This window comes from Schistocerca nitens, chromosome 1, assembly GCF_023898315.1.
Source record: "Schistocerca nitens isolate TAMUIC-IGC-003100 chromosome 1, iqSchNite1.1, whole genome shotgun sequence".
Classification (NCBI taxonomy): domain Eukaryota; kingdom Metazoa; phylum Arthropoda; class Insecta; order Orthoptera; family Acrididae; genus Schistocerca; species Schistocerca nitens.
In genome coordinates this window covers 201,855,237-201,870,883 of record NC_064614.1, presented here as the reverse complement: position 1 = coordinate 201,870,883, position 15,647 = coordinate 201,855,237, and positions in this window count along the sequence as shown.

Here is a 15,647-nt window from a genome sequence, read left to right as displayed (position 1 = left end):
TACGCGAGATGAATGATGAAGGAAGAAATTATGCTTCTTATCGTCTTGGAACGTGAGCTCTTGGAACCGCATTATTGGGCATTAAAACCATATTACCAAGAAGGATAGCAAATAACGAAATTTTACTTATGTTCGGGACAGAAACTTGTGAAGTCGAGATCGCACATGAAATCTTTATCTGCATTGATTACTAGTTCCGGCAAACAATCTAGCCATATCCATATCATAAAACATTCTTGATTAGTTTGGCGCCAATACGGCGTAACTCGTCGTTAAAACTTTCTTAAAATGACGACATCGGTACATGACATGATTGAAACAGCTTTTCATCGTTCGTGACCAGTATAATTGAACTATGGGTATAAAACGTATGTGGCATAGTATTTGCACATTTCGTAACAGAGATCATCTTCAGTATAATACTGATGATGAACTCTGTAACGAAATCATGTAAATATTTATCGTGTCAGTTAGAAAATTGTAACAGGATAACTTCTTTGTTTTGTGACCGTCGTTCAGATACACTGGCCACGAACGATGAAAAGCTGTTTTTAATTATGTCATGTACGGATGTAATTTCAAGAAAGGTTTTAACAATGTGTGAAGCCGTAATGGCACCAACATTGATCTCTTGATTTTATGATCTGAAAATGACTATATTGTTAGCCGTAACTAGTAACCAATCCAAATAAAGAAGATTTCATGTGTGATCTCGACTTCATGAGTTTTCAGTTCATAACTATACAAAAAATTACGACAGATCGCGTATCTCCTGATTGCCTATGTGAACAAAGTTAAACGAAGTTTTACTTGTTGTTTGTATGCAATATACTACGAAGAATAGAAAATTAAATTTGTAGGTGTACAGGATGAGAAATTTAGTACACAGAACGGCCATCTTCGGCGACAACAACGGCCCTAGCCCATCCGAGCTATTTAGTTCTAACTGAGTTTGGGTGACAGACATGGGTACGTCGTTCTGTGCTGCAATCAACTTTATGCCAGAGTTTATTAGTCGTAGTGGCTGGCGAGTGGTGGCGTGTCGATCTCTCAGCAGCCCATGTCCAGACGGTTTCAGTGGGTGAGACATCTGGAGAACGTGGTGGCCAAGTTGACAGTCGAGGCAGGTCGTGCAGCATGGGCAACCTGCGGTCTTGCGTTATCTTGTTGAAAGACAAAGACCTCGAACATAGGGCACAGCCACTGCCATTAATACTTCATAAATGTAACGCTTGCTGTGCCATTTGCCGTTTATGCCGACCAGAGATGACCGTGTTGGGTATTCAGTGGCACCCGTGTCTGACGATGAATGGTGCACCCTTGTGTGTTGGCACAGTGCTGGACATACAACAGCGGCACTCGACGGATCTATAACTGCTATCTCCTCGCTGGGATAGCGCACGGAAGTTGTGGTGATGCAGGCTCGTTACCACCGTCCTCCTCGCTTGCAGAGGTGATGGCAAGCTGGCGCCAAAGACGTGGGTGCAGACAGAGGATAAAAGGCCCATTCAGAGCACTGATTTAGACATTGGTTCGAGCCCCAACAGGTCCAATGATGTCGGTGGTGATGTCAGTGCCGGGAACTTCGCCATGGCGGCAGACCCGCTGACGTCCATGTGTTCGAATCCCGGAGACGGCAGAGGCGAGATTAGATCCCTGTTGGCTGAAACAGCCACATACAGGTGGTACCACACATTCCAGGAGCTGCTCTGGCAATGCTATTGCGTCGGTATGCCGACTGTGATAGCCGGTTTCTTTCCTACAGGTGCAGGCAGTATCTCTGTCCTGCTCCTCTCCAGGGGGCTGACAGCGACTGCTCATGACATGACAAGTGGAAATGCTTAGAGCAGGGCTACCGGTGGCTTTGATAGTGGGGCATTCAGAAGAAACCTGGAGCATGCACAGTCGAAGTGTGCTGCTTCCGGAACCGGTAAGGAATGAAGATGGGGGCATAGGTATTGGATGCCAGGATGGAGGGTTCATCAACAAATGGTAGTTGTTAGTGTTATAGTGCTGGCCCGACAAGCCATTGGTGGTGAGGCGCTGCCAGTAGATGCTTGTCCCAGTGAGGACATGGCTGGTTCTTGCCGTAAGCTATCTGCAACTGGAGGAGTGTAGTGTAAACAGACGCTAATTGGTCTGCTGCTGTATGGTTGATGGCACCCAACCGTCTCAGCAGCCAAACACGTGGCCCAAATCCACGACCTTTCCTTGAATGTCGATAATGGTGCTGGTGATAGGCAAGGGATCTGTTGTCCACAGGGCTTCATCATCCAAATGGAAGCCTAAAATTTCTTCACTGTTGACAAATGGATGTGGGCCCATAGGTAACTGAGGCAATGCATCAGCGTTTGCATGCTGGAGAGAGTAAAACTGAATTTCGTAGTTGTATTGACTAAAAAAGAGTGTCCATATTTTGAAGATGCTATGCTGTCTTATTTGGTAGTTGAGAAGAAGGTCTGAACACCGTAATGAGCGATTTATAGTCTTGTGAGATGGGATTTAACTTCATACAAGAAAAGATGAAATTTGTTAAGTGCATGTACAAGACAGTGGTAACACCGGTTCCCGTCAGATCACCGAAGTTAAGCGCTGTCGGGCTGGGCTAGCACTTGGATGGATGACCATCCGGTCTGCCGAGTGCTGTTGGCAAGCGGGTGCACTCAGCCCTTGTGAGGCAAACTGAGGAGCTACTTGATTGAGAAGTAGCGGCTCCGGTCTCGGAAACTGACATACGGCCGGGAGAGCGGTGTGCTGACCACACGCCCCTCCATATCCGCATCCAGTGTCGCCTGTGGGCTGAGGATGACACGGCGGCCAGTCGGTAGCTTTGGGCCTTCATGGCCTGTGCGGGAGCAGTCTTATGTACAAGACGTATCGCAAAGAATCATCCGATTTAAAAAATCATAACTATTATGTTATTTGAGATATGTGCGTGAACAACGTACTGTAGGAAAGAGCAAACTCTGGAGTTTTACATGGTTCCCGCTAGATAGCAGCAGTGTGCGCTCACTTCAGTTCTAGTAAAAATTGTGTCGGGAAGACAGAAAGCGGCTTGTTTTCTACGTCTTGCGCAGTGCGGTTCGGTAATAACTGTTCAGCGTGTAACGAAATTTTTTGGCAGGAGGGAGACTGGAATTGTGGCAAAAATACAACAAAAATAACCATTGAAAGATTATTTGATTAAACAGAGATTTTGAAAAATTTATTGTTATACTTGTGTTCCAGTGATATCAAGAACGTGTGATCATGGGAGTGTCTGTTATTGATCACTCTGACCTCCACCACTCAAAGATAACTTTGAGACAAATACATATGTTTACTGCTAGAACAGTTTCAAAACATTACAATTTAGTAATTAGTTCTGCAGTGACATATAAAGTTTAGTTCATTGCTTATACATATCTTAGTTCGGTGTAACTCGGAGCAATCTGCTTCCTGCCCCTGCTGCTAAAGTCGTCATCCCGGTCCATTTCATCTGCAAACTGGATCTCGTTAAGTGAATTCCATGAAATAATCGAGGTACCAAATCGTTTTATAGTGGTTTATTAGTGACAAGCTGCTCAACTTGTTCTTTGTGGGAGCCCACTCCACATAACAGGCTACATAGTCACATTACCCGTAGTACAACAATTATATTATTACACTGATGTGCGACATAGTGGTCGCGTCTATGGACTGTCTCCAACAGAGCTTTTTTGAGTTTTCTGCTCCCCCTGTTTACATGTTCTTAACAATGAAGTTAACAAAACTATAGTGCATATTTATAAAATTAACAATTAAAAGTTTAAAGTTATTATGGATAACTATGCCCAAACTGGCGTATACAGTATAAAAGATTTTTACATAAGATATACATCACATTATACAGTATAGTGAAAAACAACATTGTCAACCTAATTATTCTTAATTATGGCTTAATTAGTGAATGCAAAATAATGCTAGCATGTATTGGACGAACATGACATACAAGTAAACAAATGAAATAATACATTGTATGAAATTTAATGTATTAGACGAAATCACTTATTAGATACAATTGGAATTATGAATCGCCTCTTCGGAGAGTACTTCATTAGGGTTTCGAAAAAGGAATGTAAATCAGCGGGTTGTTTTATTTCAAGCGTAACTTTCGTACTAGGTATGGTCTGGATCCTCCTACAGCACAAAGTATTAGACGATGGCATGAACAATTCCGAGAAAGAGGTTGTTTGTGTAAAGGCAAGTCGCCGGGCTGTCCCCGATTGTCTGACACAGACGCGAATTCATCCGCCGTAGTTTCACAACGAGTCCGCAGAAATCCGCTCGGCGTGCAGCCCCACAGCTCAGCATGCCCTCGATGTCCGTCTGGCGTTTGTTGCGTCCACGTTTACACACGAAACCATACAAAATTCATCTGCTGCAAGTTCTCTTTTAAAGGTGACGAAGCCGGCCGCTGTGGACGAGCGGTTCTAGGCACTACAGTCTGGAACCGCGCGACCGCTACGGTCGCAGGTTCGAATCCTGCCTCGGGCATGGATGTGTGTGATGTCCTTAGGTTAGTTAGGGTTAAGTAGTTCTAAGTTCTAGGGGACTGATGACCTCAGAAGTTAAGTCCCATAGTGCTCAGAGCCATTGGAACCATTGGAAGGTGACAAACAACAATGTGTGGAGTTCTGTAATTTCGTTTCTGGCAAGATGGTGGATGACAGTTTTCTTCCACGCTTAGGGTTTAGTGACGAGGCAACATTCCATTTAAATGGAAAAAGAGAATCGTCATATTGCGGGAATAAGGGGTGCGGAACAACCACATGAAGTTGTACAACATGACAGGGACTCTCCAAAATTTAATGTGTTTCGTTCAGTTTCACGGGAAAAGGTGTATGGTCCATTTTCCTTTGCCGGGAACACTATTACAGGAAGCACATATCTCGATATGTTTGTCAACTTTCTTTTCCCCTCAGTTGGAGATTGACTTCATTTGCCAACAGGTGGGGCACCGCCACACCAGCATTTGCAAGTGCGGGAATTTTTAAATCAAAGGATTACTGAACAATGGACCGGCCGCACTGGACCAAATGTTTCTTGTGGGGCTTTATAAAAGGCAAGAAAAAGGATGCATAAGTTCAACAAATAATTAAATCATAAATGATCTTTAACCCCTCAATCGTGAAACTGAACACAATATGGCTAAGAGCGTAATTACACGCCCAGGTACCAAGAAAGGGGCAGAAACCAGTATCAATAGCAAAAAAAAAAAAGGGGGGGGGGGCGCCAGGATGGAAACTTATTCTCGGACAGGTGGCCCCAGGCGGAATACTGAAGTCCAGTCGTCTAATAGAGAAATCGCACGACTCAAATCACAACACGCCGTGCCTGAGCAGCCCTTTCTGCTCCGCCGCTTGCCACCGTCCGACTTATTCTCACAGTGCCATTTGTTCGCACCAAAACAGCTCACCCTCCGCTAGAGGCAAAGATTCACGAAACGTACCACGACCTATCCAGCCGTTACTGGTTAAACGCTGACGTCGGAAAGGGTGATGGTTTGGGGTCAGTGGAATGCACGCTGCAGGCGTCTTGCTCGGAGCCGTCCTTGAAGTAACCGGTTTGTAACAGTTTGTTGTGTCACTGTGGTGCCAACAGCTGCTCAGATTGCTGCTGCAGGATGCGACAGAGTCATATGCCGAACACGATAGTCTTCCCTCTCGGTAGCGCCACGTGGCCGTCCGGAGGCGGGTCTTCTAGCGACTGTCTATTCTCGTAATCACCGCTGCCAGCAATCACGTACGGTGGCTACATTCCTGCTAAGTCTTTCTGCAAAGGAAGAACATCCAGAGCTTTATTAAACGTTCAAACTCAGTGAGGTGGTTTTAGTGGCGCATTTGTTGCCTTAAAGGCGTTCTTGACTAAGATCAGCTCATCATGTTTAACCTCTACGGTAACTAACGCTCATGGCCGTTACAGCGTGTATTTAAAGTAAACCTGATTTGCATCCTCATAGAGGCACTACTATCACCATTCTTATACGCCTGGCGCGAAATTTAAAGAGACATCATCTTTCAGATGTAGAAACACGCCAACCAACTCCTTCTTGGTTCAAATGGGTCTGAACACTATGGGACTTAACTTCTGAGGTCATCAGTCCCCTAGAACTTAGAACTACTTAAACCTAACCAACCTAAGGCCATCACACACATCCATGCCCGAGGCAGGATTCGAACCTGCGACCGTAGCAGTCGCGCGGTTCCGGACTGAAGCGCCTAGAACCGCTCGGCCACCGCGGCCAGCTCCTTCTTGGTGTTGCAATATTTTTCCGTCAGTGTATTTACTTTTCCTAGCCACGGGAAAATATCTGTTCCAATTCTTGGAAAGGAACATCTTCTGAAATAAGGTTAACTGAATCGCTAGAGACAAGTCTGAACGAAGAGAAGGCATAAAGGCCGAAAATATTTCATGTTACTGCGCTATTTACCACAAGGAAAGTTTTTCAGCGACTGACATTTTTGTATGAGTTTACAGCTGCTGCCTGTGCCACCACAGCAGAGCAGCAAGTTACGTATTTTGCTTTATCTGTGTTTTTCTTATTTTAATTCTTAAATTCCGTGTGTGGTTTTGTATTTAAGAGGTGCAATTGCAAAGTGTAGATTCGCGCAGGCTGTAGCACGGTTGACATTTCATTTCAACGGCAAGCTACACAGCTCACTAAAGCGTCAGTCTGCATTAGGTAGACATTAGGAGGGTGTCAACTCACATGTTTAGCTGTCTATTTGTAGATTTATAGTTACATCTATATCTACATCTACGTACATACGCCATTAGCCTCAGTACGTTGTACCACTACTATTCATTTTCTTTCCTGTTGCACTTGCAATTTGAGCGAGGGAAAACAACTGTCTACATGCCTCCATACGATCTCTGATATCTCGTATTTTGTATTCGTGGTCCTTACGTGAAATGTATGTTGGCGGCAGCAGAATCGTTCTGCAGTCAGCTTCAAACGCCGGTTCTCTTAATTTTCTCAACAACGTTCCTGGAAAACATTGCCTTCCCTCCAGGAATTTCCATTTGAATTCTCGAAGCATCTCCTTAGTACCTGCGTATTGTTCGATCCTAACGGGAACAAATATAGCAGCTCGCCTCTTGCTTTAAATCGACGTGGTGCGGGTCCCGTGCACTCGAGCACTCTAGTTCTAGCGTCCTATATGCAGTCTCCTTTACAGATGAACCACACTTTCCCACATTTCTTCCAAAACCGAAATCGACAATTTGCTTTCCCTACCACTATCCTCACATGCTCGTTCCCCTTCATAGCACTTTGCAACGTTACGCCCAGATGTTCAAACGACTGTATCAAGAAGGGCACTACTAATGCTGTATCCGAACTTTACGGGTTTGTTTTTCTACTTATCCGTATTAACTTGCATTTTTCTAAGTTTAGAGATACACTATGTGATCACAAGTATCCGGACACCCCCAAAAAACATACATTTTCATATTAGGTGCATTGTGCTGCCACGTACTGCCGGCTACTCCATATCAGCGACCACAGTGGTCATTAGACATCGTGAGAGAGCAGAATGTTGCGCTCCGTGGAACTCACGGACTTCGATCGTGGTCAGATGCTTGGGTGTCATTTGTGTTATACGTCTGTAGGCGAGATTTCCACACTCCCAAACATCCCTAGGTCCACTTTTTACAATGTGATAGTGAAGTGGAAACGTCGAGGGACACGTACAGCACAAAAGCGTACAAGCCGACCTCGTCTGTTATCTGACAGAGACCGCCGACAGTTGAAGAGGGTCGTAATATGTAATAAGCAGACATCTATCCAGACCTTCACACAGGATTTCCAAAGTGCATCAGGATCTACTGCAAGTACTACGACAGTTAGGCGAGAGGTGATAAAATGCCAAACGACGTCTCGCTTGGTGTAAGGAGCGTAAACGTTGGACGATTGACCAGTGTGTGTGGAGAGACGAATCACGGTACACAATGTGGCGATCAGATAGCAGGGTGTGGGCATAGCGAATGCCCGGTGAACGTCATCTGCTAGCGTGTGTAGTGCCAACAGTAAAATTCGGAGATTGTGGTGTTATGGTGTGGTCGTGTTGCCGGCCGGGGTGGCCGAGCGGTTCTAGGCGCTCAGTCCGGAACCGCGCGACTGCTACAGTCGCAGGTTCGAATCCCGCCTCGGGCATAGACGTGTGTGATGTCCTTAGGTTAGTTAGGTTTAAGTAGTTCTAAGTTCTAGGGGACTGATGACCAGAGCTGTTAAGTCCCATAGTGCTCAGAGCCATTTGAACCATTTTTTGTGGTCTTGTTTTTCATGGAGGGGGCTTGCACCCCTTGTTGTTTCGCGTGGCACTGTCGGAGCACAGGCCTACATTGACGTTTTAAGCACCTTCTTGCTTCCCACTGTTGAAGAGCAGTTAGGGATGGCGACTGCATCTTTCAACACGACCGAGTGCCTGTTCATAATGCAAGACCTGTGGCGGAGTAGTTACACGACAATAAGATCGCTGCAATGGACTAGACTGCACACAGTCCTGACCTGAATCCTATAGAACACCTATGGGATGTTTTGGAACGCCTACGTCGTTCCAGGTCTTACCGACCGACATCCATACCTCTCCTCAGTGCAGCACTCGGTGAAGAATGGGCTGCCATTCCCAAAAAATCCTTCTGGCACCTAATTGAACACATGCCTGCGAGAGTGGAAGCTGCCGTCATGGCTAAGGGTGGGCCAACACCATATTGAATTCCAGCATTACCAATGTAATTCGTCACTAACTTCTAAGTCACTTTCAGCCAGGTGTCCGGATACATCTGATCACATAGTGTACCTGCCATTTATCACACCAACTAGAATTTTTGTATAAGACACCTTATATCCCTGTACGGTCTTGTAATATCAAGTTGGATAAGATGGGCTTACAGCCATGCGGATAAGATGCCTGTCATTTCGACTGCTAGTGATACGAGGCCGTTGGGATCCAGCACGGCGTTACGTATTACCCTCCTGAACCCACCGATTCCATATTCTGCTACCAGTCATTGGATCTCAACTAACGAGAGCAGCAATGTCGCGATACGATAAACCGCAATCGCGATAGGCTACAATTTGATCTTTATCAAAGTTGGAAACGTGATGGTACGCATTTCTCCTCCTTACACGAGGCATCACAACAACTTTTCACCAGGCAACGCCGGTCAACTGCTGTTTGTGTATGAGAAATCGATTGGAAACTTTCCTCATATCAGTACGTTGTAGGTGTCGCCACCGGCGCCAACCTTGTGTGAATGCTCTGAATAGCTAATCATTTGCATATCACAGCATCTTCTTCCTGTCGGTTAAATTTCCCGTCTGTAGGACGTCATCTTTGTGGTGTAGCAATTTTAATGGCCAGTAGTGATGTGTTCGTGGACGCTTCTGCTTCTTCCTGGAAGCATAAAACTATTTTGTCACAAACAACCGACATCCAAACGCGATTTATGAAAGAGAAATCTGTTGCGCAATAAGTAAGGTAACGCATTTTTTCTGGGCCAGTTTCGGTTGAAGAAATTCGGAAATCGTTGTGGAATGTCGTGGAATATTCCCGTTTCAGCCCCTAGTGGTTCACGAAGTTTCGAAAGGTGATCGCACTACACGTAGCCTTCAAAATGGCGTCTGTAACGGGGGTGTGTTCCAGGCAGAGAACTGTCATCGAGTTTCTTTAGGCGGAAAACATGAGCGTCGCAGATATTCGTAAGTGCTTGCACGATGTTCACGGAGACCTGGCAGTGAACAACCGCACGGTGAGTCGTTGGGCGAGGCGTCTGTGATCAACGCAATAAGGTCTTGCAGACTTGTCCTATCTCCCGCGGTTCGGTCGGCTGCACACAACTGTGACTCCTGCAGTGTTGGAAGTTGCGAACACTCTCATTCGAGGAGGTCGACGGATCACAATCAAACAACTGGCTGCACGACTGGAGTCTTTTTTACTAGTGCTGCCACACTCGTCCACCAATAATGTTACTCAAAGGTGTGTGCGTACCTAACGGAAGGCCATAAAGAACAATAAAGAACCATCTGTGTGGAATCGTTTGCACTTTACGAGGCTGATTTTGACCATTTTTGTCGAACATCGTCACAGGCGATGGAAACATCATGACTTCGACCCGGAAGCAAAACAGCCATCCATCGAGTGGCACCGCAGCACCTCTCCTCCGAAAATAAATTAAAGCCGAAACTCAGCCGATAAAATCATGGCGACGGTCTCCTGGAACCCTAAATGGATTATTCTGTTTGATGTCCTCCCTCATGGTGCAACGATCAAGTACGAATTGTCTTGTGCTATCCTAATGAAATTGAAGATACGACTTCAGGGTGTTCGTCGCCAAATAAATGCAACGAGAACTTCTCCTTCTCTGAGACAACACAAGACCTCACACAAGTCTGCGCGTCCGAGAGAAGCTCACAAAACTTCGTTGCATTGTTCTTTCTTGTCCACTCTACAGCCCGGATCTCTCAACTTCCGACTTCCAGCTGCTTGGCCCAATGAAGGATGCATGGGCGATACGACTTCAGGGTGTTCGTCGCCAAATAAATGCAACGAGAACTTCTCCTTCTCTGAGACAACACAAGACCTCACACAAGTCTGCGCGTCCGAGAGAAGCTCACAAAACTTCGTTGCATTGTTCTTTCTTGTCCACTCTACAGCCCGGATCTCTCAACTTCCGACTTCCAGCTGCTTGGCCCAATGAAGGATGCATGGGCGATGGGGACGTTATTGATGTAGCAAGACGGTGGCTCCGACGTCAACCAGCAGCGTGGTACCAGGAGGGCATACAGGCCCCCCCCCCCCCCCCCTGTAAGCTGGCATAAGGCCGTCGCATTGAATGGAGATTAGACACTGGAGAGCCAAAGAAACGGGTATAGGCATGCGTATTCAAATACAGAATTATGTAAACAGGCAGAATACGGCGCTGCCGTCGGCAACGCCCGTATAAGGCAGCTATATAAGACAACAAGTGTCTGGCGCTGTTGTTAGATCGGTCACTGCTGCTAGAATGGCAGGTTATCAAGATTTAACTTAGTCTGAACGTAATGTTATAGGCGGCGCACGAGCGATGGTACGCAGCATCTCCGAGGTAGCGATGAAGTGGGAATTTTCCCGTACGACCATTACACGACTGTACCGTGAATATCAGGAATCCGGTAAAACATCAAATCTCCGACATCGTTGCGGCCGGAAAAAGATCCTGCACGAACGGGACCAACAACGACTGAAGAGAATCGTTTAACGTGAAAAACGTGGAACCCTTCCGCAAATTGCTTCTGATTTCAATGCTGGGCCATCAACAGCTGCCAGCGTGCGAACCATCCAAAGAAACATCAACGACATAGGTTTTCGGAGCCGAAGGCCCAGTCGTGTACCCTTGACGACTGCACGACACAAAGCTTTGCGCCTCGCCTGGGACCGTCAGCACTAACATTGGACTGTTGATGACTGGAAACATGTTGCCTAGTCGGACGAGTCGCGTTTCAAATTATACCGTGTCGATGGACGCGTATGGATATAGAGACAACCTCATGAATCTATGGATCCTGCATCTCAGCAAGGGACTGTTCAAGCTGGTGGGAGGTCTGTAATGGTATGTGGCATGTGCGGTTGGAGTGATATAGGTCCCGCGATACGTCTAGATACGACTCTGACAGGCAACACGTACGTGAACATCCTGTCCGATCACCTGCATCCATTATCCCACACGTCCAGAATTGCTACAGAGTGGCTAGCGTAACCATATTTTTGTTCCATTGATTGTATATGACTTTATTAACATTACCAGTTTCGGTCAAACAACAGACCGTTTTCAGATATACTGCGTGATTCAGCTGCCCCCACAGCTGGCACTTATAATCCACACGCGAGACTTTCAGATTCGCTCGCTCACCAAGCGCAAACTATTACTCCTATATAAAAACGATCAATAGGATTTTTTGTAGGAAATTTGACGTCATTAAATTTCCTGTTGGGATACATTTCGATAGAGGTCGTAGTTTTAGAGTTATTCAAGAAAAACGTGCAAAAATGTCATTCAATCGCACCTCCTCCCCCCACCCCTTCCACTCAACCCCCACCGGTCGGGATTTCTGGTATGTTGTTCGTGGCACTCTTTACTGCCACTGTACAAGTCTTTTCGACTGCACGAATGATTTCCCACACTCGACCTTTCTTGGTCTGCACTGGCTGGCCTTATTACGCCAATTGTGAAATTAACGTTTGTGTAAATTTTGTCCAACAGTTTTGCGAATTTTAACAGCTTACATCGTTGCGTTCGTCATACCATCTGACTTCGTTACTAGTGTTCTTGTAGGGGTAAGTCTGGAATGAACTGTCAACGTAATTAGCACTAGCCTAACGTTTACAAAAGTGGCTTTTTTCCATTACTCTCATGTACACGTTTAAATTAATACTCTCAAGGGCACGTTTAAATTCTACATCTACATTTATACTCCGCAAGCCACCCAACGGTATGTGGCGGAGGGCACTTTACGTGCCACTGTCATTACCTCCCTTTCCTGTTCCAATCGCGGGAAAAGAACGACTGCCGGAAAGCCTCCGTGCGCGCTCGAATCTCTCTAATTTTACATTCGTGGTCTCCTCTGGAGGTATAAGTAGGGGAAAGCAATATATTCGATACCTCATCCAGAAACGCACCCTCTCGAAACCTGGACAGCAAGATACACCGCGATGCAGAGCGCCTCTCTTGCAGAGACTGCCACTTGAGTTTGCTAAACATCTCCGTAACGCTATCACGCTTACCAAACAACCCTGTGACGAAACGCGCCGCTCTTCTTTGGATCTTCTCTATCTCCTCTGTCAACCCGACCTGGTACGGATCCCACACTGATGAGCAATACTTAAATTAATAATATTAACGAAATTGCCGACTATGTTGGTGGCGTAATAGCCCAATCAATAGAGACCCAAAGAGGTCGAATATCGGGAATAGTTCGCGTAGTCGGAAATTTTTGAACAGTGGTGGGAGGGAATGTCACGAACAACATGCTAGAAATACAAATCTTAACTGGTGACGGATGAGTGTGTGGTGAATTTTCAAAAATACTGAAAATCTAAATTTAACTATCGCTCCCTTCGAGTAGTGGCTACTGACAATATATTTGGTGATATGAAACTTCCTTGCCTCACTCTTCTTTCAATTCCGTATTTATTTCTATCCTGACAAAATCTTTTGGAAACTGTAGGTTGATGTACATATTCTTCAGTATACTAATACATACTGAGTCTCTACCTTCTTTCTTAGATCGTTAGACAGCTCAGCCGTATATCGTGTTGAATGTGACGCGTCTTTTGGAAATACTCGTCACATATCGTATTTACGTATGGTAACTAATTATGCAGTGGAAACTATAGGACCGTAACTCAACCGAATTATGAAACTTCTGGAAATTCGGAAAATTTGATGTGGAGGCAATGTGCCAGAGGAAATAAGATTTTCAAATGCCTTTTTCAAATTTTCAGCAGCCGTTGTATCCATTGAAACGTTTTCATTCAGTGACAGCTAACGTATTCCATGTCGGTCTCTACACATTTGTGACCAACCCAGGCTGGTCGTGAAGTTAAGATGACCATTAGGAAGCTTCTGGTTTAAATTTACCACTTTTTTCAGTAATATCTGACCTGAAATCGCAATGGTACTCTGCGTCTTTGCGTTAAACCACATGAAAAGCGTGTCATCTAGTCATTCATCCTTTACTTTTTTCGTTATCCTGTGACTGTCTAAACTCTCCTTTGCCATCATTTTGAAACAAAAGCCTTCAATTTCTTTCCTGTTATTCTTCCGATCTGACGCCGTGGACATTAAAACGAAATTTAGCAGCAGTGTTTTTCAACAATTCTCCTTTACCCATTCTATGCAATGCATCTAACTTTTTCTCCGTGGGCACGACCACCTTCGCTCTCATTGATGTCATTTTACACTGGGAACAAACAGGGACAATACTTTACTCAGTGTTAACTTGTTAATTGACTCCCTGCCACGATAGGTATATGGCGGTTGGCTGACTTTTAATTAAATAATTGTCATCATCAATCGCTGCCGCTATTACGTCCGGAGTATAAGATGCTGTACCATTACAGTAATTTAAAAAAAGCGGACAAGCACAACTAAGACTGAGAGTTCTGTATAAACTAAATTATCTACTGTATATAAATATTAATACGGATAATAATAATTTCATGTGGCTCAGTGGCCTGGTGCAATTCTTTCTATTGGACGCCACTTCGACTACTTGCCTGTCCCTACTCTATCCCACTTATTCAACTGGGGAAGGGAACCAACAGTGTAATGTGGAATCCAAAACATGTATTGTTCCTGCCGACTTCTCATAGCATTGAAAGGCGAAGGCTACGTTAAAATGGAGACTGAAAAATGCGCGGTTTCGATGCACTCGCTTTTCCGCTAGACCCACGAACCCGACATGTATAGAGACAGTTCATATATAGGTTCTGATGAGTGAATTTGCGAGCATCAAAATATGTTATGGCCGTATCTTTCGGCTGCATTGACTTAGATGATTAAATTATTTACGCCGCCAAGGGACCGGAGGTCTTAGTACTGCCGGCCGGTGTGGCCGTGCGGTTAAAGGCGCTTCAGTCTGGAACCGCGTGACCGCTACGGTCGCAGGTTCGAATCCTGCCTCGGGCATGGATGTGTGTGATGTCCTTAGGTTAGTTAGGTTTAATTAGTTCTAAGTTCTAGGCGACTGATGACCTCAGAAGTTAAGTCGCATAGTGCTCAGAGCCATTTGAACCATTTGTCTTAGTACTTGGTATAAATTTCAACTTGATATCTGTAACTGCCCCCTAGAAAAATGGGCCTTAACCGTTTGATTACCAGGGGTTTCTGCCTAAAACTAGCATTTTATTAATTTTGTTTTGAAACACCAGTGCCTTTAGCATGAATCCACCGATGCATCTGCGAGAAAGAGACATCTAGTGCCACATTGAGATACTTGTACGAATATAGTGGACTGTGGCAGTCACTTGTAGCATGCAAAGTAACTGTCGGTACGGAGATTGTGGCGTGCATTTTTTATATAGTGGCTGTATTAAGGAGATCGTGGACAATGAAGGTGAGTATCTAAAGTTACGGTAAGGTAAACTTGAGTGTCTGCTACTGCTTTTATGAATGGTTGTTAAATGAAACCACTGGGGCAGTAAGTAGTTTTTATACAAAATGTCTTCAATTTTATGCCAATTTTTGCTTTTTATTTAGATTCCTAATTTATTTTAGATATTATGAGCTCGTTTAAGTTTCAAAAATGTTCAAATGTGTGTGAAATCTTATGTAACTTAACTGCTAAGGGCATCAGTCCCTAAGCTTACACACTACTTAAACTAAATTATCCTAAGGACAAACACACACACCCATGCCCGAGGGAGGACTCTAACCTCCGCCGGGACCAGCCGCACAGTCCATGACTTGCGGCGCCCTAGACCGCTCGGCTGTTTAAGTTTCGAGACATCGTATTGTTTCTAGGAAAAATGTGAATTTTCCTTCAAATACATCACATGAAATGAAAGGTGGTTGATAACTGTATTCCAAAGCGCAAGCACTTCCTTAAAACCATTGGCCGTTTACTTTGAGGCAATTTATTCTTG